We start from the raw sequence: 26,848 nt of genomic DNA, 5'->3' as shown, positions 1-26,848 counted from the left end.
ACCTGTCCGAACGATTATTTAAATAAACATTCGTCCGCTACTCGTAGAGGGCTCAAACGTTTGTTTGTAAACAAATCGCGAGCTTCGCATTATTTCAGCTAAATTAAGTAGCGAGTAAGATAATTTACGAGAGTGCTCTACCAAAGAGGGGAGCTTTATAAAATATATTTTAGTCATCGACATACAGACCTGTTTCGTTGTATCACAACTCATCAGTGCCGCTAGACTAACACCTCTCCCAAGCCGAGGATCGAACCTAGAACCGTCGTGATATATATATATATATATATATATATGTATAAATATGTGTATATATATACATGTACATATATATACATACATATACATATGCACATATATACACATATACATATATATACATATATATATATATATATATATATATATATATATATATATATATATATATATATATATATATATATGATGGAATACTGCTGCCATATCTGGGAAGGAGCTGCTAAAATACCTATCCTGCCTTGACAGAGTACAAAATAGACTTCGTGGCTTAGTGGGGGATGCCCTTTTCTCTACCCTGCAACCTCTCTCCCACAGAAGAGACGTTGCGAGTCTCCCCTTGTTTAATCTTTATTCCCATGGAAGGTGCTCGTCTGAACTCCAATCTCTGGTCCCCCCTCAAATATCTTTCACGAAAAACACCCGTCTAGCTGAATCCACTGTGAAAAATTTCCCCCACTCTTTATCTGTTCCTAAATCAAAACGCGGATTCCATGAACAAAGCTTCTTTCTTAGAACTACACGCCTGTGGAACTCTGTTCCGTCTACCTGCTTCCCGCCTTACTACAACTTGGATGTCTTCAAGTCCAACGTTAACAAATTCCTAATGAACCGCCCCGTTAAATAAACACTTCATTAAATCTCCACACTGACGTACTGTACTTGCCATAAGCCGTATCGATGAGTGGCTTTGTGGCCTTGATAAGTTGTGACAACCGTGTAATATATATATATATAAGTATATATATAATTATATATATATATATACATATATATAAATAACTTGAATTCCTTCAACTATAATCGATATCGAAACCAAAACTTATGTACATTGCTTAAATGAATTATGTATAAAAAATAGATGGATTAAGTGCCATTGGCTATAGTCGATGCGAAATAAATCTTATGAAGAATTCTTGGTAAAATTATTTATGACAGGAAATAAAAATCCTAGCGAGTAAGCGTAACATAAAAAAAGACTACGCACGCTATTCTATTAATACATCGATGATAATTGTTGTGTCCGCACAAATAATTAACAAGAACACGGAAAGTAAAGTTTTAACAATAATATATTAGGCAGAAAAGTTGTACACATATTTACATGTCTTCCGACATATTCCAGTTTGAGATATTCCGGCAGGGGGTGTGTTGCATGTCTTACTGGAGGCAACATAGGCGTCTTGCCTATTTGGCGGTCATTGCAGAACTCTCCCAGTATTGGTGATTGATCCCTTTATGTATCACACTCACCCAATTATGTTAATTAGTGGGCGTTTTCTCAAGACCTCCTCTCAAGATTTGAAGTCGTGTAGATTTCAATGTATTTTTCTCTTGACGTTCATTATAATTGGTTCCGTAGACTTTCTTTTCCTTCTCGGTTCGGGCATGGTTTGTGGTGGTTCGATATCAAACGCTTCGTATAGTATATCAATTGGATCTTCCTTTTCATCACGTATGTTATGATCGGTTGTCTTTTATATGACGTTTTCTCAGTTGATTTTCATGTACGTTGTGTATCCCTTTTGGGCCTTTTATCATGTAGACATATCGCCGATATGTTTATCTACCGTACCAAACTCCCAATATGAAATATTATTTTCCATATATTTAAACTTTTGGACCGACGCCGTCTCAGAATATATTTAGAATATATAAATATTATTTTATCTTCAAGGCGAAAAAGCATAGCATTATATTACCCACTAAATATCTTTATAATATAATAAACATTGGGAACCGTATTATGTAGCTTAATGCTTATATGAGTTTAAATCTATTGTTTTCCTCAGAATAATCCCCTTAAACTTTAAATACTGTTACACTTATTTCTATTAAAAATGTGATATTTTATATTATTATAAGACGAGGAAACATTGAGTACTTTATTAGCAAATGAGGTGTGTAAGTGTAAATACGAATGAGAAATTATGTTATCAATATTTTGTTCAAGAAGACCAAATTCTGCAATGTTTCGTTAAGGAAATGAATCAGTTGTTTATATAAGACTTCACATTGCAATATATACATATATCTGCCTCTGCATTTATTTGTATATTTCCATTTGAACATTTACTGAAGGTAAGTTAGGTTTTTCTAGAACAAATTTCTAAATGTTGTGTTTTTCTAATTTAAAGCTAACTATTTTTATATGACAATAATAATGTATGTTATGCAATGAAAGCACACGTGAATACAATAAAATGAGATTATTAATTTAGGGAATTTTACACTATGTGCGATTACTGTTACGTAAAAAAAAGACCAGAATAATATAACCATATATCAGTCTATTATAAAAAAATCACCTGATGCCCCAAAATTAAATCGATGAAACCTGTCTGTAGACTTGAAACTACAATATGTGATGCACGTGTGCATTTTCTTTTACATTTTTATATATGAAGCGGTTGGACACTTATAACTCTATTTATGTCCGTGCCACTCTTTATTCTGTCAGAGTGGCTGTCTCTCTGTCACACTACCTGTACTACTGTCATACTACTTCCAAATCTGTATATATATATATATATATATATATATATATATATATATATATATATATATATATATATATGCACAGACATATGGTTTTATTTAATTAAAATCTAGCGATGCAACAGATGTCACTGCAGGAGAGTTGGTGTTCAAAAGAAGAGAAAAACGCAACAGATGTCCATATATATAGTGTTTTCAATGCTAATGATAGAGGACAAAACAAGTTTACAGTTAGACATTTATTCATGAACCCGAGAGTACAAAATACATGTACGCACATCCCAAGCAATACACACACAAACACACACACACATATGGATGTATAAATATATATATATATATATATATATATATATATATAATTAATTTTTTACTATAATAATTAAATACCTACAGACACTAGTGTTTCATCCTTTCGGGATTCTTCAGTGCAGGGTATCACGATTACTACCAGTCGAACGATTCGAACCCCGCGACACGAGACATCTCTGGCTCGATTAGCGGAGGCCGTATCCATTCGGCTACCATTAATCATGTGAAATAGCGTTGAATTTTAAACATTTTAATTTAAATGTTCATTACGTCAGACAGACAGTGATCAAATCGTTATACGATGATCTACGCATAATAGCTAAATTGACCGACTTTTTAATTCAACAGAAAGTGCTCAACGATAAGAAACGTATTTCTTAATCGAGCCAGAGATGTCTCGTGTCGCGGGGTTCGAATCGTTCGACTGGTAGTAATCGTGACACCCTGCACTGAAGAATCCCGAAAGGATGAAACACTAGTGTCTGTAGGTATTTATATATATATATATATATATATATATATATATATAGAGAGAGAGAGAGAGAGAGAGAGAGAGAGAGAGAGAAAGAGAGAGAGAGAAATAGATATAGATATGTATGTTGAATAAATTACGAAAGCATGTAAAATGTTTTTTTACTCCCAATGGGAGTAGAAATTTATTGGCTGCCCACCTCAGCAAAATGTGGCACAAGGCCGGAAAGTGTGAAACCAGCAGGATCCCCTTAAGGAGGTGCACTCCTGCAATTGTAAAAATTGCCTGACTAACCCCGTCGGCATTCCCCGGTAGCGGCTCCTCAATCAGTAAGCAATGAACTTACCCCACCGGAAAGCCCAGTGGCAAGGCCTGGGAGGGTGGACCTCCTAGGTATTACCCACGCGGCGTACCTCAGTCCAACAAGTGCTGGGCCGGTTCCAGGTTCCTCACCTGTTGGGCTAAGTGTAAGTGACGAATCCTTTACGAGTACTACTACCCTGTATCCATGCAGCCGAAGCCGCTAGGAGACACATCCCATCATGAGAGATTCATAATGGGATAGTTATTTATTTGCCTTACATCTCGGCAAAATATAGCACAAGGCCGGAAAGTGGGGATCCAGCAGGCTCCCCTAAAAGAGGTGCACTCCTGCAATTGTAAAAATTGCCTGACTAACCCCGTCGGCATTCCCCGGTAGGGGCGCCTCAGGCAGTAAACCATGAACTTACTCAACCGGAAAGCCCAGTGGCAAAGCCTAGGAGGGTGGACCTCCTATGTATTACCATGGCGGCGTACCTCAATCCGGCAGGTGCTGTAAAGGTTCCCGGCCGCTCACCTGTCGACTGAGTGCCAAGTGACGAATCCTTGACGAGTACTACTACCCTTTCACCCTGTAGCCGAAGCCGCTAGGAGGCACATCCCATCATGAGAGATTCATAATATGGTATGAGATAATAATGGATTCACCACTCATTTTTATAACCAACGGCTGTGCTAAACAACCAATGAACACGTTTCAAAATTATTATAAAAATTGTCGAATTTTCGATTCATTAAGTTCGGCGTTATCTAGGCCACGGACCGCATTTGATTCTTGGCCGCCATCTTAGTTACTTATCCGAACTACACCGCCATCTTTGGTCAACAGAATGTCTCAAAACTACACAGGTCATGCGCCCAGTCACCGTCTTTTCTTTGACGGATCGGAATCTAAATTCGAATTGTGGCAAGTAAAATTTCTGGGATATCTAAGGATTCGAAAACTACACAAAGTCATACACTCTCACACAGAGACTACAAACGACCCCGAATTTCTCGAAAAGAACGCGACTGTTTTTACAGAACTGATTCAATGTTTAAACGATAGAAGTCTGCCTCTGGTTATAAGAGACGCATTGGATGATGGAAGGAAAGCATTGAGCATATTAAGAGAACGTTATTTATCAAAAGGGAAACCGAAAATAATATCCCTATATACAGAATTAACGTCTCTGAAACGTAACCAAGATGAAACGTTTACCGACTATTTTATAAGGGCAGAAACAACTGCCAATACCCTAAAACTCTCAGGTGAAATAATAAGCGATAACTTGTTGATATCAATGACCTCAAGGGACTTCCAGCCGATTTATAACCATTTACAACTATTCTTACTCAGAAAGACAAACCCATAAATTTCAGCGAATTTAAAGTGGCATTGTGCACTTACGAAGCGACTAATCTTATGCTCGTGGACAATAATAACTCCAGCAATATTATGAAGTTCAAAAATGCTTCTCAAAAGCAGACACCATAAATTACGCACCTCGCCGCAACGTATTCTCCAAAAGTAATTTTTCCAAGAAAAAGAATAAAATTATCTGATGTAATTGTGGACAACCTTACCACAAAAGTTTCCAATGTCAATATAAACGCTCTAAAATGGACCTCGTAAAAAACGTTGAGATATTTGAGAAAAAACGCACATTTTTCTTCACATCGAACTTTGACAATACTACAAACGGTAAACATCCCCTTGTAGACTGGTGCTACAGCGCACGTAATCACCAACGAATCTGATTTTATTAATTTTGATTCAAACATTAATCCTCCAAGTAATTTTGTCGAACTTGCCGGCGGTAGTTGAATAAATGATAGTCTTGAAGAGAAGCGATGCTTAATATCCCTTAAAATAATAAAGGCGAAATCGGTAACTGTATTCTAAAAATGCTCTGTTCATACCTACATTTAAGCAAGACATATTTTCCGTGTAGGCTGCAATTAAACAAGGCGAGAATATACAATTTGTCCAAATACATCAAAATTGATATACCCCAAAGGAACTATATTTGACATTAAATAAAATGGCCGACTATATTATTTAAAAAGTATGGTTCCCTCAAAAGCTGCCTGTCACGACTTGCAAACCTGGCATACAATTCTAGGACACTGCAATACAGCTGATATTAAAAAAATTATCATATGTAGTCGAAAGCATGAAAATAATACCGTCAGACGATCTCCCAAGTTGTGATGTGTGTGCACAGGGGGAAATGACAAACTATGTAAGCCGAACGCCAGACAAAAAAACTACGAAAATTCTCTCACTTGTGCATAGCAGGTCCGATCAGCCCGACGGAGGGAAAGATTCTAAGGTACGTTTGGAACTTTATGGATGATTTTCCGGTTTAATTATCGTTTATTTTCTAAAAAAAAAATCCGACACTATCCTCGCCACTAAGAAATATTTAGCTGATATTGCCCCGCAGGGTTCAGTAAAGTGTATTCGCTTAGACATGGGACTGAATTTACTAGTAAAGACTTTGGACATTTATTAAACACGAGAAATCAGCGCCGTATCCCCCCTTCCAAAATGCCACCGCTGAAAGAGCATGTCGACCGCTTTCTGAGATGACAATACGCCTACTTATCGAATCGAAATTAGCGCATACTTTAGGCACATACGCTTTAATGGCAGCAGCATATGTCAGAAATAGATCGTTCAATAAGAGACTAGGAAAAACGCCGTATGAAGCGTTTCGCGGTGTAAACCCTAAAATGAACAGAATGGATCTATTTGGTTCTGATTCTTTTGCATTTATAGAAAACACCAGTAAACTAAATACTAAAAGTGAAAAAGGTACTTTCGTAGGTTACGATAAAAAATATCCCCGCATACTTTTTCTACTTCCCAACTCAAAATGCCTAAAAATGTGTAAAATTCAATGATACATTAACTTTAAAAAATGGCGATCCAGTGGATGAAAAATATGAAATATTACCTAGCATCCTAAACGATCACAATGAAAATATTAATAACGACGACATTTACAGTAGAACTTCCGACGAAAATATAAAGCGGATACGTCGATACCCAATAAGGGAGTGAAAAAGGCCAGACTTCTTACAAATTAAAAAGATACAAGATTACGCCGTGGATTACTGTTATTCGGTGAACAGTGCACCGGAAAGTTATAATGAGGCGATTAATTCAGAAAATAACCAAGAATGGAAACAAGCTATGATATCCGATTTGAAAGCTTTATCTGAAAATAACATATACAAAATAGTGGCAAAACCAACAGAATCTTTTAACACGAGATTTGTTGCAACAGGTTATTAACAAATTTCTGGAGTGGAATATTTTGCAACATTTTCACCAACGACACATTTAACGACAATTAGAATTTTATTGCAATTTGCCGCTCAATACAATATAAATGCATCAAATGGATGTAAAAAAGGCTTATTCAAATGTTCCGATAGACTGAAATTTACATTTACCCTCCAGAGGGATTTAAAATGAAAAATACAAATTGGGTGTGGAAATTAAATAAATTGTAATATTGACTTAAACAAAGTGCACACAATTGGAATTTAACACTCCATAATTATCTAATAGAACAAGAAGTCAAACAATGTTACCTAGACGCGTGCATGTATACAAAAAATGTAGGTAATAAATTGTTGATTTTGTTTTCTGGGGTTAACGATATATTATTCGCCTCAAACTGTGACAGCACTTTAAAAGGTGTTAAAAATGAATTAAATAAAACATTTAAAATGGCCGATCTTGGACGACTATCATGGTTTTCGGTATGAAATTTACCTGTGAAAATAAAACTATAACTATGAACCAATCACGATACATTGAAAAAAGTCTGCTTAAGTTCGGAATGCAATATTGTAAGCCGTGTTCAACTCCCGTCGAAATGGGCATAAATAAAAATATAGGGACTGAAACAAAAACCATAGATAACCTAATATACAGGGAAATGGTAGGGAGCCTCATGTACTTGATGACCGCAACAAGGCCTGACATATGTTACACTGTAGCAAAGCTATCTACAAAACTTATCGAAACCGATAATTAAAGACCTTAATCATGTAAAAAAATGTTCGTTACCTAAAATTAACCAAGGAACAATCTTTAAGATTTAAAAAGTCTACATAAATTTAGAAATTTAGAAGGATTTTCGGATTCGGATTAGGCTAACTCTCAGGATAGAAAGAGCATAGCGGCGTACTGTTTTAGACTGTCAAAGACTAGACATATGATCTCTTGGAAAAGTAAAAGGCAACGCATTGTTGTCCTTTCTACTTGTGAACCAGAATATGTGGCTCTTACTCATTCCGCGCAGAAGGCAATTTTTATGAACACCCTTCTAAAATCTATTTTAAAACCAGATCTAAGTAAAAACCTATGGTAATTCATTGTGATAATCAGAGCAGTATTTTATTAGCAAATTATTCTATGATTTATCAAAGGTAGAATATTGATATCAAATAATATTTTATAAGTGATGAAATAAGAAAAACATCTATTACTCTTACTTACGTGAGGTCTGAAAATAATATAGCCGACATTTTCACTAACCCTATAAAACATTTTATGACCGAACTTTTTTTAATCTAATTATGAATAAATCTCTTTTCAGAAGCGCAAAAGGAGAAGCATGAACAGTCAAAATCACACCAAAAAAATTGTAAATTGTCTCGGGCACGATGTTAAACTGCGCCCATTTCTACATTTATAACCAAATTAACCAACTAATACCTAACATAATGTTTCCAGTTTTTGTTACAAAAAAGTCATTTGTTAAAACCGTTTTGTAAACTTCCTATTTGTCAAATAGTTATTTTTGTATTTTTTGGCAAACATTTGTAAAAACAAAACAAAAAATGTATTTTTGTAAATGTTTGTGTATATGTTTATATGTATTTGAAAAGTATTCTATTTGTATGTTTATATATATTTGAAAAGCGTTTATTTCTATATGTATCAAAAAAACTCAATGTCATAAAAATGGCTTCTTTTTGTATACATTATACCAATATATTAATAGTTCTTTTTGGGCAATGAGAATAAAGACAAATTCTCCCAAAACCAGAAAAAAAAATTATTGGTTTATTTTTCTTTGTTCATTTATTTTTATTTATTTATTATTTTTATTTCCTTTTCTCCAGTGAAACCAAAATTGAATCCGAAAGGATTTGTCAATTATATAAAAAGGGGGGGTAAAAAGTTTTTGACTCTTAATGGGGGTATGAGATGAATGGATTCACCAATCATTTTTATTACCAACGGCTGTACTAAACAAACAATGAAAACGTTTCCAAATTAGTATACAAATTGTCGAATTTTCGATTCAATCAGTTCGCCGTTAACTACGCCACGGAGCCCATTTGATTCTTGGCCGCCATCTTGGTTATTATGTAAACTACGCCACCATCTGTGTTCAACACAATGTCTACAAAACTTAACAAAGTATATATTTCAAAATTCATGATGTTGACCATCTTCTAATGTATTTCTTTAATTCAGTTGACATTTACGATACTTGACCGTTTCTGTTTCGTAGCAAAAGGTCAATCACTAAATCATTATACCAATTCGTGAATCTATTTTTCCCTAAAATTCTCAGAGGAAATATCAACAATCAACCCATCAATAGGAAATCAAGTAGGTTTTGACATAATTAAATCTGAAAATTGGAAGGAAAGCTGTAAATACAACCTCATATGTTTACATTGCGCCATTTTTAATTTTGAAATAAGTCGCTCGACCTTCTGTTCTTACTAACAAGTTGCATTAATTTATGTATATTCTGCCAAAAATGTTCTATAATAGAATAATTAGGAAATTTATTAATTATAATTAATGTATCCATATTAATGAAAAGAAACCAATAATTACTATCTATTACACATGTTTTATATAAAAACTATATATATATATATGCATGCATATATATATATATATATATGTGCGTGGGTGTGTTCGCGTGTATATATATATATATATATATATATATATATATATATATATATATGAAGGCTTCCATCAGTATTGACAGACTATGGATACCCACTGTAAGGGTGCCTGCGCGTGAAATTTGTGTGGCAAGTCTTGCGCAACCTCTAACCACGCCTCTCCTGAGTCAACATTGTTGCATACCAGTGGCAAGTTGAGGTACAAGACGACTGGAAACAATGCTGAGATAAGCGGAGAGCACATACAGCGCCTAGAATTCCCAAATGGTCACCCATCTGGTATTAGCCAGGCTCAACATATATATATATATATATATATATATATATATATATATGGGCGTGTGTGTGTGTGCGTGTATCGGTGTGTTTGTGTGTTTGTTTGTTTATAACAATATGAAATACATTTAATAACAAATAACCCCCAACTAAAACACGACTACGAAAACAGAACTTCTTGTTCAAAATTGGCGTTCGCAAATATTCGAGAGAAATATAACACCGCCATCCAGTAAGTGTACGGAATTAGGTGATCTGTGTAAACATTATCTTAATAAATAATCGTATAGCCTAAATTTTACGAATTCAATAATTTATCAAGAATTGTAATTGAAATATATACACACACACATATATATATATATATATATATATATATATATATATATATATAAATTTATTTGAAACATTTGTAAACCATCAAAAACCATCAATTACTGCGGTTTTTAAAGGTGTGCACGCTTACGATTTCACAAAAGTTAGTATTTTATTTGAATTATATATTATTTGACTACTGTAATATTAAATATTTTTATGTCTAGGAATTGTTGTCAATAAATATAGGAGGGGGAGGAGGCGTACCAATATGTAGGTATATCTTAGTAAACTGTCATACACTTTTTAAAAATAGCGAATGCAATAAATGATATATAGGGCGCTGCTAGGAGATGCTTAGTCATCGGAACAATTAGTATTACGATCGTAATTGATGTCAAGAAAAAACGGAGTATATTTAAGGATAAAAACTAGAATACATATTTTAATGATAAAATATGGATGGTAGAAATGTATCAGGAATGTAAACGAGGGGATGTTAATTAACAAGAATGTTACAACATAAGCAATGAAGAGGATTTTTGTGATGTCATTTAGTTATGTTTACGTTACGTGACAATGAGCTAAAGAGCAAAATTTTTAATACACGTAATAAAAATTTAGAATTTTAAGCGGGACGGTAAAAGACGAGCAATTTATCATAAAATATATCCACTCCGCAATTTGCCAGCTGAGAAAAATGGAACTTAAGCGTAATGCAAAAAACTACCAAGTTTTGCAGCTCCGTTAAAAAGTTAAGAATCAAGTTTTATGAAATATATTATGTATTGCGTGTGGTTTCCTTCGAGTCAAAATAAACTTGAATAATGAGAAGAGAGGAAGACACAACGGAGAGAACTGAGTTCTTTTCCTATGAACTACACCGACTAATATTACGGAACTGTTTTATTATATGTGAGACACCCAGAACATTTTACCGCTAGACGTTACCCACCTCATATACCACAACGTTAATGTGCCATAAATTAGATAGACCCTGTTTATATCCAGCCGGACTATGCAACATAGGAACGTTATCGTGTGTTTATATTTCAATTATATGTTGAATGACGTATGTATGAGGGAAAATATCAAATGGCTGTCAATCTATATATTTAAGGAAACGTAATTTTTATTTAGTTATGTTTATTATACAAATTATGCACCGATTTTATAGGTGTTTGTGCTAACTAATTCAGTGATAACAGAAAATTTATCCGAAGGTCATATTACGTGAAAAACGGAAATATGTGAGATATCATGTTTCATGGTTCTGTTTTAAGTCGATCTGGCACTAATTTGCGATCCTTGTAACTCAAAGGAACAATTACGCAGGAAAAACAAACTGATAATCATAAACCGATAATAATGTTGATTATATTGTGTTTGGCACAACTAATCCTAACACAAGTCAATTAAATTTACAAGATTCGACTCAAATAAAGTTCGTAGCATTAAAGTCTAGCTGCACAGATGCATCGTGCTATTTTTGTAAGTTAATTAGCGTAAGATATTATTTGTTTTGTGATGACAATATTAAATTTAGAAAAATGTTCATGGTATAATACAAATTAAACTAAAACGTATAAAGGGATTATTGCCAAATATATGTTTCCGATTATTTCCTGTTTTTACGTTACTATTATTTAGACGTAACATTAAGATCAACTTCTGATTTTAACTTTAAAATATACGCAGTTATAAATTTCCTTCGGTATAAATTGTGAAATATAAAGCAAACTTTTTTGTGGACATTAATGTAGAATTAGTATTTATTATAATTTATATTTTCGGTCCTAATAAAGTTGACTATTGTTTCTTGTAAATATATAAATAAAATACTTTGAAAAACATATTTGGTTTCTATACTTACATATTATACATCTGACTAATGTTGCCGTGTCAAACATTTTCAAAACCTTCAACCAAAATATTGGAATTAACTGTGTATTATTACACGTGTGAAAATATGAAAATTAGACAGATTAAAATTAAATTAGTTGACAGTCAAAAAAGTGTATAATCTGTTAGAACAAAAAACAAACGGAAGAGAAATGGACATAAAATAATGCATTCTAAAAATATAGGTAAATAAAACGAAAATAAAATCTAAACAGCTCTAACATTTAGTTTAAATATCAAAACGTTGGACAGTTGTCCTTTCAACAAAATGTTATGACTTTTATGCTTTCAGGCCGGAATCATTGTTTCTCTTCGAACTGACGAGCATTTCAATTGTGTAAAGGCGTGCAGAGTGCAGATTGATTGATTACATCGTTGTTGTCGTGTGATAATTTTTTCCAATATTCGACCCCTCACGGAGTCGGTCAACTATACACCGTCACATGCTTATTTCAATATTGATATAAATACAACCCTTCTTTTTCCTCTTTCACTGGTCCCGTTTATTTGCCCCCTACCCATCAGGGAAAAGATAGATGAAATGCAGATTCTTTATGTGAATATTACACCTGCCAAAAATTCACTTTCTGGGTTGTAATGGAAATTAAATGTGCGTCTGTCAATCGGAAAACATGGTTCAATGATCCAGGCACAATAAAATTAGTGTTACATCAGAAAATATACTACACATTTTCATAGTCAAAAAAGACCAAACCACCAACTGTTCACTAAATATCTCTACTCGCATTAGTAGGCTTCCTCTCTCTCTCTCTCTCTCTATGTGGCGCTTACTGTTAATCTATCTATCTATCTTTTATAAATATGTATATTTGATTACTTTCTGTTGTCATATATATATATATATCTATATATATCTATATATCTATATATATATATATATATATATATATATATATATATATATAGTTTAAAAAATCCACAGAGAGAATACATTTGTGAAATTATCTAATATTGACGAAGTATAACAAATTTTAAATTAAAAAATAAACATATTTATTTCATGAATAGAAGTTTCGATTATTTTAAATTAGCTTTCTGTAAAATAGCATTCCTTTGTAAATGCATAGACAGGGTGACCCCCAAAAAAGCTAAATGGAGGCCTTCTAGAACATATGCTGTAGAACGGACCAAAACAGGCAAAATACCCTAGTGTTTTGATGTGATGTTTTGCATATAATAAACTAGTTATTACCAAAATTTCAAATTTCCTTCGAGCAAAACACTAAGAAACGGGGCCTAATTTGGGTTAAGACCCGTTTTTTGGGTCACCCTGTATTAATATGTAATAAAAATTACTATGTATGCTAGGACTTTCTCAGAAATCATTTAATTCTGTTTAAGTATGTACTTGTTACACTGCATAATATACTAATAAACATCGTTCTACTTTTGGTTGTTTTTTTTAGATTTTACTACGAAAATATTACTTACGAAGAAAAATTAAAGAACACAAAAATAGAATCTGTTAATGTTCACTTATTTTTCATCATATACGATACAAACTAAACATGTTACACAGCATCGTCTATAATCTTAATCGTTTTTAGCAATTTTTTGTTAATCTATGTGTGAACGTTTTTCGAAAAATATCTGTTTCTATTCCTAATATTCAAAAAGCTGAGGATTTTTGATGATATTAAATTGCAGTATCATACAACTCAGCGATATTACTGGTATCTTAGTAAACTGTCATACACATATACGTTATGTTTCATTAACTCCGTTTCATGACGATACATCGATAAATAATCATCTAATCATCTACCGGAAACTTCACAGCGTCAAAATTGAATTCAGCTTAGTTTAATAAATGATAGGTGAAAATAAGCTACAATGCTTCAGATTTTGGCCATATGTAATACTCTCGCGATATTTGCGGTAAAATGTATTGTTTTATAAAATTAATATAACGACATTAATGTTGATATTTTGGTGTTTTTTTTTAATTTGCTGGACTTACGTATTTTTCAATAATGCACTGGGTCTTATTTTTAATGAAATAGTCACTGTTTATGAAAAGACCACGTACAAGGCATGTTCTGCAAATAGCGTCACAGATAACCCTTGGTATATGTTATTTTATTACGATTCTGATTCTAAGTTTTTTTATCGTATTAATGTTATTTCGTGCTCTGATCATTTCTGGCAGCATTGTCTGCAGATAAGGTATAATCACATTGAACATCAGTTTTATTTTCATATCACAAAATAAAGCAAACTTGAAATTAACGGCGACCAGATCTATAACTATTTTAGAATACAATGTGCTCTTGTAAGATATTATTGGCACTTGGGCCCATTTTGTCGAGCCCAAAGAACCTCATACAAAGTAGATCTCTGTATCAGGATTGTTGAAGCTATAGAATGAAGCCAGTTTGTCTTAAACCCGTTAAATGCGAGTTGTTTATTAGATGTCCCTCATCGTTCAAAAAAGAGCAACCACATTTTTTGTCTTAACAAATGCAAAAATAGTTTTGAGAAATCTAATTATGATCATGCATTTTTTAAGTGCATGTCATTCTCAGTATCTCGGGAATGGTGTTATACAAATACTCGGTTCAAATTCAGTTTTTGTGAAAATATGTTTTTTCAAATACGTAGTATTCGATCAGAATTGTTAACTTATGATGCGTTGACAGTCCAGTTATGTGCATAATGTTTTACTATATATCTATCAAAAGAGGACACATTGTCTGTCGAACAGCATAAACCAAAACGGTATATTTCTATTATATGTATTGAGATATGTTGTTATTAATCTATTAAAACTGTTTCCATTATTCATATCAATATAAAACTACACGTTAGTCTTTACGAAACAATACAATCATTTTCCTCATTTTGCGTTTGACTCAATCGCCCTCTTCTGCTTATTCTTTAATTTTACTTTTCCCTTTAAGTTTTCTAATTCGTGTAAGTTGTGTTTTATTAACTCCGTTTCATGACGATACATCGATAAATAATCATCTAATCATCTACCGGAAACTTCACAGCGTCAAAATTGAAAATTTTCTCCGCTCTCCCTAAATATATTTGAGAACAAATATAAACGTCATCTAATATAGCAAACTAGTAAGAGCACACAAACAATCTGATTAACTTTCGGTCTTAAGCGGAAATGATAATATTGGTTTTTTCTCGTCAAAATTGTTTTATTTCCTGGATTTCCCCAAGTCATCCTCGTCTCTAATCTACTGTGTGTTTACGCAGCAACGCAGGACCAAACTTGAATATACAATCAAAAACAAATACAACACACACGAGAAAAACACGCATATATTTTGTATACACAAACACACATACGCACACGGGAAAATGGTTGTTTATGAACCACTTATCGTCCGTTTTCTCTGTATTTGTCAGTATCATATTTAGGCATTATGAATTAAGCGCATATTGATTTGGTACCTATTAAAATCAGTGGCTTGAATTGTAGGATGTAATACATCCTTGGAGTGGAATGTTCTCTAATTCTTTCTTTCCTTATACGCCGTCTCCAAATTAGGTTTATTCCAATACTTGCTTTACAGAATTGTGTCTTCATTTTCTATAAAGAATTGAAGAGATTGGGACATGCCCCTTCATAATTATTGGTTTAGAAAAAAGAGAACATGACTGTTCAAAATATTGCTCATTGATTACTGCTATCGGATATTGTTTTTAAAATGAATATACGTAATCGTAATATTCTGTCTGCTTGTTCTGTCTGCTTGTTCTTATGGACTCCGAAATAGCTATGCACTTTTTAAAATCAAATTTCACAGAAATTCAATGTAGGTGTCTAAGACTGTTCTTAAATAATTTTTTACGAAGTTGTTCGGATGAGTATCAAACGTAAATTTAAAAAAATGTTTAAAGAAGGAACATACCGATTTCGATCAATGTAGGAACTCTTATACAATCTAATATCTCGAAAGCATGTGGGAAATTTTATTACCGCACAAGAAGAGAGATCCACTATATAAATAAAATGTTAGTGCTTTGAAAGGCGTAACGCGTTTTCGAAATGAATGTGAGCACAATTAAACAATAATACTTGACGTTTGCATTAAAAATCTCAATTGAAATTGTTTTATAAAAATAATTTCATAAAATCAGAAGTAGTTTGTCTATTATGAAATAAATACAACAACGCTTTGTAGACGAAATTATTGCCGGGTAACATATGCAGTTTTCTCTCAAGGTAGTGTTTTTGGGTGCACGCCTTGAGCAGGTCAGTAAGTGATTAGATTGGAAAATGGCGATTGCACTATTACCTATGGCAGCAAAATGCTAGATATATATACAACATTCCTTGATAATCAATCAATCCCGAGCAACATCTAAAATGAGCTGATTCTACTCATATTGATTGATACAGAGCGTCGACTGTATATTTTTCTATTTTCCAATCTTTTGAAAAACTTTCTGGAAAACAGTACAAAAAGGACACGCACGCAGTTTAAAGTAAAAAAAAAACAACATATATTCGATCCGCAAGAGCTCAAACACTAAACTTCTACATCGCAAGGAAAAACAGTAAAACGGAATCTGAGAGATTGGAAGAACAATGCCGAAGTATTAAAAATCAATAAATCCAAAATATATTAAACCAGGAATACAGTAAATGCAGACTCCGCGGAGCATACGAGAAAATCACGAATAACATATTAATTGGGTGGCGAAAAAGATTACAAAATAAGGTGGGGTTGCGTAAAGTGTAGGCACACTTGTAACTATGCAACGCATTACATTTTGCACACGCAGACAAATGTTATAGACACATACAAAGTGTTATAGTTGAATAGCAACACCCACTTCCGCAAGGACATAAAGTTATAAATAAATAAGAGAGGAGTTAAGGAAAACCCGTGTAAGTAATCGGACGGAACATCATACTATTCAACAAGAATGAAAAAAAAAGACTTGAGAATTATAAGTTTAACACTGGACAGTGGAACCGCTAATTGTTTATTAAATAGCATATACAACTTAAAATGACTTGAAACCAATGTGCAGCATAAAATAGTAAAAATCAGCACACTAGTAAACTATCTTAAAATCAGAAGAAAATGCAGAGGAATTGAAATATAAGGTATTTAATACTATGATCGATGTAAATTTTAAGGAAAATCAAATGCATGCTTTAAGTAACCAACCTAAACTACAAAATATATTATGAAATGTGGGCAATAACAGAAATGTTGAATGAAAACGTTCGTTAAACAGAGGGAATCGAAACTCGAGGAAATCGTGTACACTTTTTAAATAAGAAAACGAAAATTCTATTCGTTGACACAACACGAAAAAATATTCTTTTTTACTTTGTAAAATATTTTTGCTAAGCATAATATATTTGTTTTATTTAGCACGCAATCGTCTGTAAAAAAATTATTAAAAAAAATAGGAGTATATTTTCGATGAAGTTTACGAATATGTACTAGATGTAGATATAATAAAGGCTTTCTTTGAAACATACATTACTCTACGTCTGTGAATTGAATATTTGTATGGCATTTAACAGATTTTTATCCATGTATGTATTTATCTATCATTTATATATATATATATATATATATATATATATATATATATATCAATCTATATTTATGTTCACCTATTTATTTAATATATACGGCGGTCAAACTATCTATTCTCCTCTCTTGATATTTTCTTTTCAATTTGTGATATATAAATTTTATGCGAGAAAAAATAGTTTTAAAAAATTTTAATAGACATTTCAAAATAGCGCTTGAATTAAAAGGAAACATTATCTAGAATATTATATTCAGTTTATTGGAAAAGGCATAAAATTGCACAATTAACCTGAAAATATCGTAAAAATGCAACCAATAGAAAAATATTGATAGATTTTTAAATTGAAAAAACTTAAAAACATGACCAAGTAAAATTCAATTGATTTCATTACGTAAACAAAATGGCTATATGAAGGCGCGCAGGCACTTTGCAAACACTGTTTTTTTTTAAAAAGTAATATTTCTATTATTTTTTAACGTATTTAATAGTTTATTTTGAAGTATATTCCATAAAGAAAATAAACTACCAACTTTAAAAAGAGAAATTACGAGTTTTTTTTTTCAAATTTAATTCGCAGTTTTTTGTTATGGGCGTCAAATTTCAACAAAAACTCTGACACACCTAGTTATACACTCGAGAAACGCTACAATTACAACATACGCGTTTAAGAAGTCCTAATTCTATCAGTTTCCATCGGGCTCCGCCATAGACAGTTTGGAATACATTTGTCAACTCGATGAATACATGGTAGAAATTCTGATTCTTCTCAATGATTCCACCACCTAGCGAATTGAATTGACTCCGCGGACTAGGTTTTTTCTAGTCTTATTTGATTCTAGGTAATGTTTCTATTAAGTATCAGTTTTACTAAACTTGAGAGACAACCCTGGAATTATCGTAAACATTCGAACTGGGCGCGTTTTTATAAATGTTTTATGAAGGTATCTTCATAAGCTTGTTGTACATTTTCATATCTAAAAATTACCTTTATAAATGTTTTATGAAAGTATCTACCAAAACTTGCTCTACATTTTAATATCTAAAAATAATATTTATAAATGTTTTATGAAGGTATCTTCATAAGCTTGCTGTACATTTTCATATCTTAAAATAATTTTCATAAATGTTTTATGAAGGTATCTTCATAATCTTACTGTACGTTTTCATATCTGAAAATAATCTTTATAAATGTTTAATGAAGGTATCTTCCAAAGCTTGCTGTACGTTTTCATACCTTAAAATAATTTTTATAAATGTTTTATGAAGATATCTTCATAAGCTTGCTGTACATTTTCATATCTAAAAATTATTTTTATAAATGCTTTATGAAGGTATCTTCCAAAGCTTACTGTGCATTTTCATATCTGTGAATAAGTTTTATAAGTGTTTTATGAAGGTACCTTCATAAGCTTGCTGTACATTTTCATATCTTAAAATAATCTTTATAAATGTTTTATAAAGGTACCTTCATTAGCTTACTGTACATTTTCATATATGTAAATAAGTTTAATAAATGTGTTATGAAGGTATCTCCATAAGCTTGCTGTACATTTTCATATCTTAAAATAATTTTTATAAATGTTTTATGAAGGTATTTTCATAAGCTTACTGTACATTATCATATCTGTAAATAATTTTTATAAATGTTTTATGAAGGTATCTTCCAAAGCGTGTTGTACAAATTCATATCTTAAAATAATTTTATAAATGTTTTATGAAGGTATCTTCAGAAGCTTGCTGTACATTTTCATATCTGTAAATTATCCTTATAAATGTTTTATGAAGTTATCTTACCAAGATTGTTGTACATTTTCATATCTGTAAATAATCTTTATAAATGTTTATGAAGATATCTTCCAAAGCTTACTGTACATTTTCATATCTTAAAATTATTTTTATAAATGTTTATGGAGGTATCTTCAGATGCTTATTGTACATTTTCATATCTTAAATAATTTTTGTAAATGTTTTATGAAGGTATCTTCATCAGCTTGCTGTACATTTTCATGTCTTTAAATTATTTTTATAAATGTTTTATTAAGGTATCTTCCAAAGCTTACTGTACATTTTCATATCTTAAAATAATCTTTATAAATGTTTTATGAAGGTATGCTGTACATTTGCTGTACATTTTCATATCTTAAAATAATCTTTATAATGTTTTATGGAGATATCTTCGGATGCTTGTTGTACATTTTCATATCTTAAATAATTATACAAAAAGCTTCTAAACTGATATTGTACAATTATACCTCAACACTTCGTCTGTGATTTCGTTTTAAACATTTTTGCTAAGGAAATCTATAATAATGATGTTGTTCGATGTTTATATATTATGGACTATGAGACAATAGATGGTTTTGCCACTGTAGTCACCTCATCTGTTCGCGACTTTGAGTTATTAAAAATATTATTTCCGGTGGAAGAATATGTCTCCCTTCTCACTGTGGAGGAATTCTACATCTACGTCAGCAGACCACACCGAAGATATAATATTTTACCCCAGTCAATACACTTTCTATAAAAATTAGAAGTTTTTTCACATATCTAATTCACTGTATTATAGAACTCACTGCTAGATCAGACCACTAAATGACATTCCTTCTAGAGGCAGCAGCGTACACTGTTTCATTTTAATGAATTTTCCTTGGTGTTTTCGAGTTTCTTTTTAGCATATGAGTTTTGTTTTTTATTTATGACCGCTTGTGCATCGTATTGTTTTTTTTTATTTATAGCTTTTTACTTGTGCATTTATTTTTTCAAATTAGTCCTGGATATTGTGAAGGTAACTCCCAAGTTTTACACGCGATAAAATACCTGAGACTCTATGACGAACTTTTAATGCCGTCCGCTACATCAACTAAATAGATCGAATGCTCTACAATATTTATGAGTTCATTTTGTTTCCTAATGGGTCTCAAATGTATTAATTAACGCGTTAAGGATTGTCTGCATTTTGACCTTTCTTGTTTTCAGACGAAATGAGCAAGATGAGAGATGAAACAAGTGTTTTGTAAAAAATGTGTGAGTCAAATATCCGTTACATCTCGCCTGCGAAACATAATGTAATTGATCCTATACAAATATTTACATCAGAAATTCATCCAATAATCTTAATCTATTTTTTTGCCTCTGAAAGTAAATTCCAGTTATGCTAACTCCAAAATCCTTACTGATTGAGAAATACAGAAAATATTTGTTTATTCAACGAAGATTGTGATGACCCACAACTTATTAGGAATATGAACAACGTGTACTTGCGTATTGATCTTACTCATTCGAATAAGCTTGCCTTTCTGCTAGATCGTAATTATTACATCACTTAAACAATATTAAAGGCAATTTTTATCTTGCTCTGAGGTGAGAATTGTAAGTGAATAGTAGTTTACTAAGGTATACTGAGTTCTGTTTTGTAAACCCAGTTAAAGTATCATTATCCGGTTTGAGATGTCTACCAATAGCAATGTCAAAGACTGTAAAATAACTGATAAGATAGCAATGCCAACAACTGATTAACAATAATCATTATCACCTTTGTTGAAACACATAAAATATAACAATATTTTACTTTTTCTTACTGGTTAAATCCCACAAGATGTGTCACTCACAGCAACAATTAATTTGCTGTTTTTTTTTTCAATAAAGAAGTAACAAATACTCTTTTTCGCTCAGGAATGCCGTTTTCTCTATAGTTGTCGAACATACACCATGTAAAGAATAAACTTCACCTAGTGTCCTTTTTACTTCCATAGTGGATAACACTTTAAAAAGCATATATTTATTAAATTCACCAAAATATCGACATCCCCTTGTTATCGAATTATCAAAACAAAATCAAACAATCACATCCATTTATTAGCAACTAGCCTAGCTGCCCTGCGTAGCACAGGTGTTTAGAGGTGTTTGTTAAGCAAAAAAGAAAAAAAAAGTGGTAGTAAACAGGCAGCCCGAAGAGGGAAGAGACCGTACAAAAAAGGTCAGTGAATTAAATGAGTTGGTAATTTACTTTTGCCCAGGTGGAGGATAGTGGCACAAGAACGAAAAACAAATAGATAGAAAGAGAGGTGGGATCGAAATCGAATACGTAGCATAATTAGTCTTCTTGTCTAACAATTGGGTCAAAGATGATAGTAAATTACATGTTGGTAATTAACTTAAGAATCTTAGGAATCGCCACGCATGCGCAGAAATGAACGTTGCTTTTAAACGTGGCAGAGTCCCAGTAAAGCTTCCCGTAATCTGACGTTGCTGCCCAACGAAAAGCAAATAAGACACAAGGTCGTTTAAAATGTGGGTTGAAAAGCAAAAAAAGGGGGAACCCTGGCTGTATCCAAATAAATAGTAATTGTCTCAGTATGAAAGGTTTCGTCTACATTGGTTGAGGACCAATTAAATTAAATGAAGAATCCGGAATCCGAAATCCCCGTTTGCGTTCGATTAATTTCGCTTTATTAAGCGAAAAAGACAAACATTGGAAACACAGTGGAATTTTGTTTCACTCGACCATAAAAAAGATAGAGGAAGTGTCCGTTTGAGAACCTGAAATATTACCATCTGCTACGTATGCGAACACTTCTCGCGGAATCAAACCGACGCGAGGACCCTGATGCGAAAAACCTTTGGTCGACATACACAAACGCTCGTGCCCGTTTTGATTTTTATATATTAGACTATCTGGGTTGCCGGTGTTGCTCCGGTGTTTGAGGAGGTGAGCTAAAATGTGGTAGTAAGCAGGCAGGCTCGAACCAAGAATATGAAGGAAGGTGTTAAAAATCGTAATAGCGTGGAGAGGGGAGAGAAAATAATTCTGCGTCTTTTAATTATATTAGAAAACTGCGTAATCAAAGAAACAAGAAGTTTTTTTTTAAGGAAATTGCATCGAACATATTATTAGAACCGGATACGATATATAGGAAATACTATTTCATCCAATGCTACAATTATATTCTGGACATAATAGACACTAAATTATATAAGTAAACCTGTGGAAGGTATAAAAAAGAAACCTCGACATGTTTGTGTAGTTTTGTATGAAAATAAAGGGTTTGATTATATAAATTTACCTAAAATATTACATAAACAAAAATCCATACAATTACTACCAAATGGGCTTCTGATCAAAAACCAATAGATACATATTAACTAGGACCATTCATACGAAATAAGGGTTTAAATTATGAAAAAAATATAGTAGAACATGGAGTTATATATCTTGACCCATGCTTGAAGAAATTATTTCACTGCGTTTCCATGTACATATTAAATGTGCATCAGAATCATATCTCAGGGATTATTTAATTAAATAGAACAGCCGATTAGAACACGAAATAACCGTTTTCAATTTACACAGTGTTATCAATCACAAAAAAGCATTCACTGCAACTGAGTACATATTTATTTCAAAGAACCTTCACATGTATATATATATATATATATATATGTATAAATATATATATACATATATATATATGTAGTCGTTTTTAATTCTTTTTTTCTACGCACATCATTTCCTTGCCCTCATTTGTGAATTATTCCCCAGATTTCTGCCTTATAGATTACTTTGAGCCATCTTCCAATTACGCTATTCCCTTGGATTTTACTTGTGAAAATGGAAATTTAACCAATTTTTGGGATTTTTTTTTGTGGATTTTACCGTTATTGGATATTTTAGCCATCACAAGCCTATCCATACATTGTTGTGCTGTATCCTCAAGCCATACAGAGCGTCCCCAGGTTGCGGATAGGGGAAACCCCTCTATTTATAGGGGGTAGCTTTGAATATTAAATCAAAAGCCGCTGACAATGAGGAAATAAAATGAAAATGAATACCAAAAATAATACATACTGGCTGGCCGTCGCCCAGGATAAAAAGGGTCCCTTACCTCGTTCACACACCAGACGAGAAAGGGTATTTGAAGGTGTGAACCCTCTTACCTCAGATAATGGCACTACCATGACAGAGGCCCACTTGGATCAGCCAACAGATCATGAATTAGATCCTGGCCCCAAACCATCATGTGCAACCACAAGAAAAGGAAACAGAAGAGGCCTAAAAACCCAACCCTGGACAATTGCACAAAAGAAGGTATTATTATATTGCTACCATTATTCAAAGTTTGAAAAATGGAGCAGAACGTCGAATGAGATCCTACAAGAGAAAATCAAGAATTCTGACCTACTGAAGACAAAAAGCAGACAGCAGTTGCAAAACTGCGATCCCTTGTATCACAAATGACGAGATACATAACAGAATAAGACGAAAATAATATAAAGCATAAAGCCCCAAAAGATGCTGAAAATGATTACCTTCCTATTCAGGAAGAGGAGACTGAAAAAAGACCAAAGTCCAGATGGAGTAAGGATGAAAAGTGGACTTTAATTTGGGCCATTGAATACGCTGAGCAAATGTGTAAAACAAAAGCAAAGGACAGAAACCTGGAGGGAAATCTTCTTCTATTTCTGTCCATGGAAGAAGAATGTCCCACGGAGTAATTTAACCTCTCAAAAATTTAATATTTTAAAAGAACGAGTGTTTAATGAGGAAGAACTAAAATACATGAGAGATTAAATAACAGTCCTAGTAAGCACACAGGCTAACCAACTAGAGAAACCTATTCGGTATCCCACCAAATTTGATGAGACCGCAAATGTGAGCTTGCAACACCACCACCTTAGATCAGTGCAACAGTTGTCGGTAGCTACCCGACAGATAACCCTTACAGCACAAAGTCCAACAGAAGTGCATCACTCTATATCAGGAACTCAAATGCCTACAGACTCCTCTACACCAGCTCACTCTCACTATAAAGCAGGTAACACATCTGCATTTCAATCAACGTGTGAAATAACTCCTTCACCAGGAAAAACTCCACCTTGTGTTTTGCTTCCAGAACCAGATGAGCAATTGAAAATAGAAGAGGAACTCTGTAACACAATAGAAAAAGTCAACAATATGAGCATGGAAGAAAGGCCTGTGTTACCTAAAATACAAGCCTCAAGATTCTTTAAGTCATTGATCATCAAAGTCAATATTGCTCTTATAAGGCTTTTTCCAGAAGAAATAGACCTCAGGCAGCTAAATAACATCACATATGCAGCTGGGCTGTACATTAGCAACAAAATACTTCCTCTGAATAAACACCAAAATAGAAATAAAACACCTAATGTAACCAAAGCAACACCAAAATGGAAAGCCAAGCTGATAAAAAAATAAACACCTGTAGAAAGGAACTTAGCCAATTAAAGCAGTTCATGAATAATCCAACAGTGGAAGGTAGACTCAGAAACATTGTCAAAAGAATCTGTGCGAAATTTAAAACAAATTGTAAAAATATCAGAAGCATAGTGAAGGAACTGGAAGGCAAAATACCAGCCATTGCCCAAAGAATCAAACATCGCATGGCAAAGATTCATGCAAAGACACAGAATAAGCTTTTTGCAAACAATCCCAGAACTTTCTACAGGAATCTAATAAGAGAGGAAATTAAAATCCAAAATCCCCCATGTAAACAGGAATTAGACGATTACTGGAGACCCTTATTTGAAAAAGAGGAAGTACATAACGAAGAGGCCCAGTGGATCGGGGATATTATCAATGCAAACAAAAATAAAAGAGAAATGCCAGAGCCAGAAATAACGCCAGATAAAATAAGATAAAAGCTGGCACAAGCTTCAAATCACAAGAGACCTGGCATCGGCAACATATCTAACTTCTGGTTTAAACAGCTAACAGCATTGCATGATCATTATAGCAGATGTTTCACCAGAATGTTGAAAGCTTATGAAGCGACACCATCATGGCTATTAAAAGGCGATACAAGCTTAATAGTTAAAAGCACAGAAACCAAAAACCCTAGCAAATATCGCCCAATATGCTGCCTAACCACGACTTACAAGCTGTTCACTGGATTAATAGCTTACAGCATTTCTGACCATCTTTCATCCGGTGATTATCTTGAGGAGGAACAAACAGGATGTAGGAAAAACTGTCTGGGCACCAAAGATCAATTGCTCATTAATAAGACCATTTTGGAAGATTGCAGGAAAAGAAAAAGAAATATAAATATGGCATGGCTAGATTATCAGAAAGCATTTGATAGTGTACCCCAATCGTTGATACTAAAATGCCTTGAATTATATAAAATCCACCTGACCATACGAGAAATTTTAGCTGCCCAAATGAAGGAGTGGCAAACATCCATTACCTTAAACCATAACGGGGGAAGGATATCCATCCCAAATATAAGAACAAAAAAGGTATCTTCCAAGGAGACAGTTTATCTCCTCTACAATTTTGCCTGGCAATTGATCCTCTAAGTAAGCTTCTAAAGAACTACCAAGGTGCTTATAATCTAAGCTACAGCCGCCTAAGATAATCCTCCAAGTTAATAAACCATTTATTTTTCATGGATGATCTTAAGCTTTATGCTAGCTCGGATAAGGATTTAGATAATATACTGAAAATTGTCCACACTTTTTCTAATGACATCAAAATGAAGCTCGGGCTGGATAAGTGTGCTATGTGTACTCTGAAAGCTGGCAAGAAGATATCTACTGAAAATATACAGCACGATGAAAATAGTGCAATCAAAGAACTGGATGAACAGAAAACATACAAATACCTCGGCATTGATGAAAATGAGTCCATCCAGCATTCAAAGATGAGAGAGAACCTAAGCCAAGAATATTTACGCCGGGTAAGAAAAATCTGCATAACTAAAATCACAAACAAGAACAAAATTACGGCAATTAACTAACTTGCCATGCCAGTACTAACATATAGTTTTGGCATTATTGACTGGCCTCAGAAAGACATACCTTGGCTTGACACAAAGACAAGGAAAATGCTAACCGTGTACCGAGTTATTTATCGAAATCAGTGCATGCCTCGTTTGTACCTACCCAGGCGAGAAGGAGGTATGGGGCTCTCGGAAGTCAATCATCAACACAGAGCCACAATCGTCAGCATAGGTCAGTACATAATAAGTTCCTGTAATTCCAAGCTTATGAAAATTAAAGACC

The sequence above is a fragment of the Euprymna scolopes genome, chromosome 11, assembly GCF_053919585.1.
Source record: "Euprymna scolopes isolate OS-2025 chromosome 11, ASM5391958v1, whole genome shotgun sequence".
Classification (NCBI taxonomy): Eukaryota; Metazoa; Mollusca; class Cephalopoda; order Sepiida; family Sepiolidae; genus Euprymna; species Euprymna scolopes.
The sequence above is the reverse complement of the archived record's forward strand: the minus strand, read 5'-3'. Positions refer to the sequence as shown.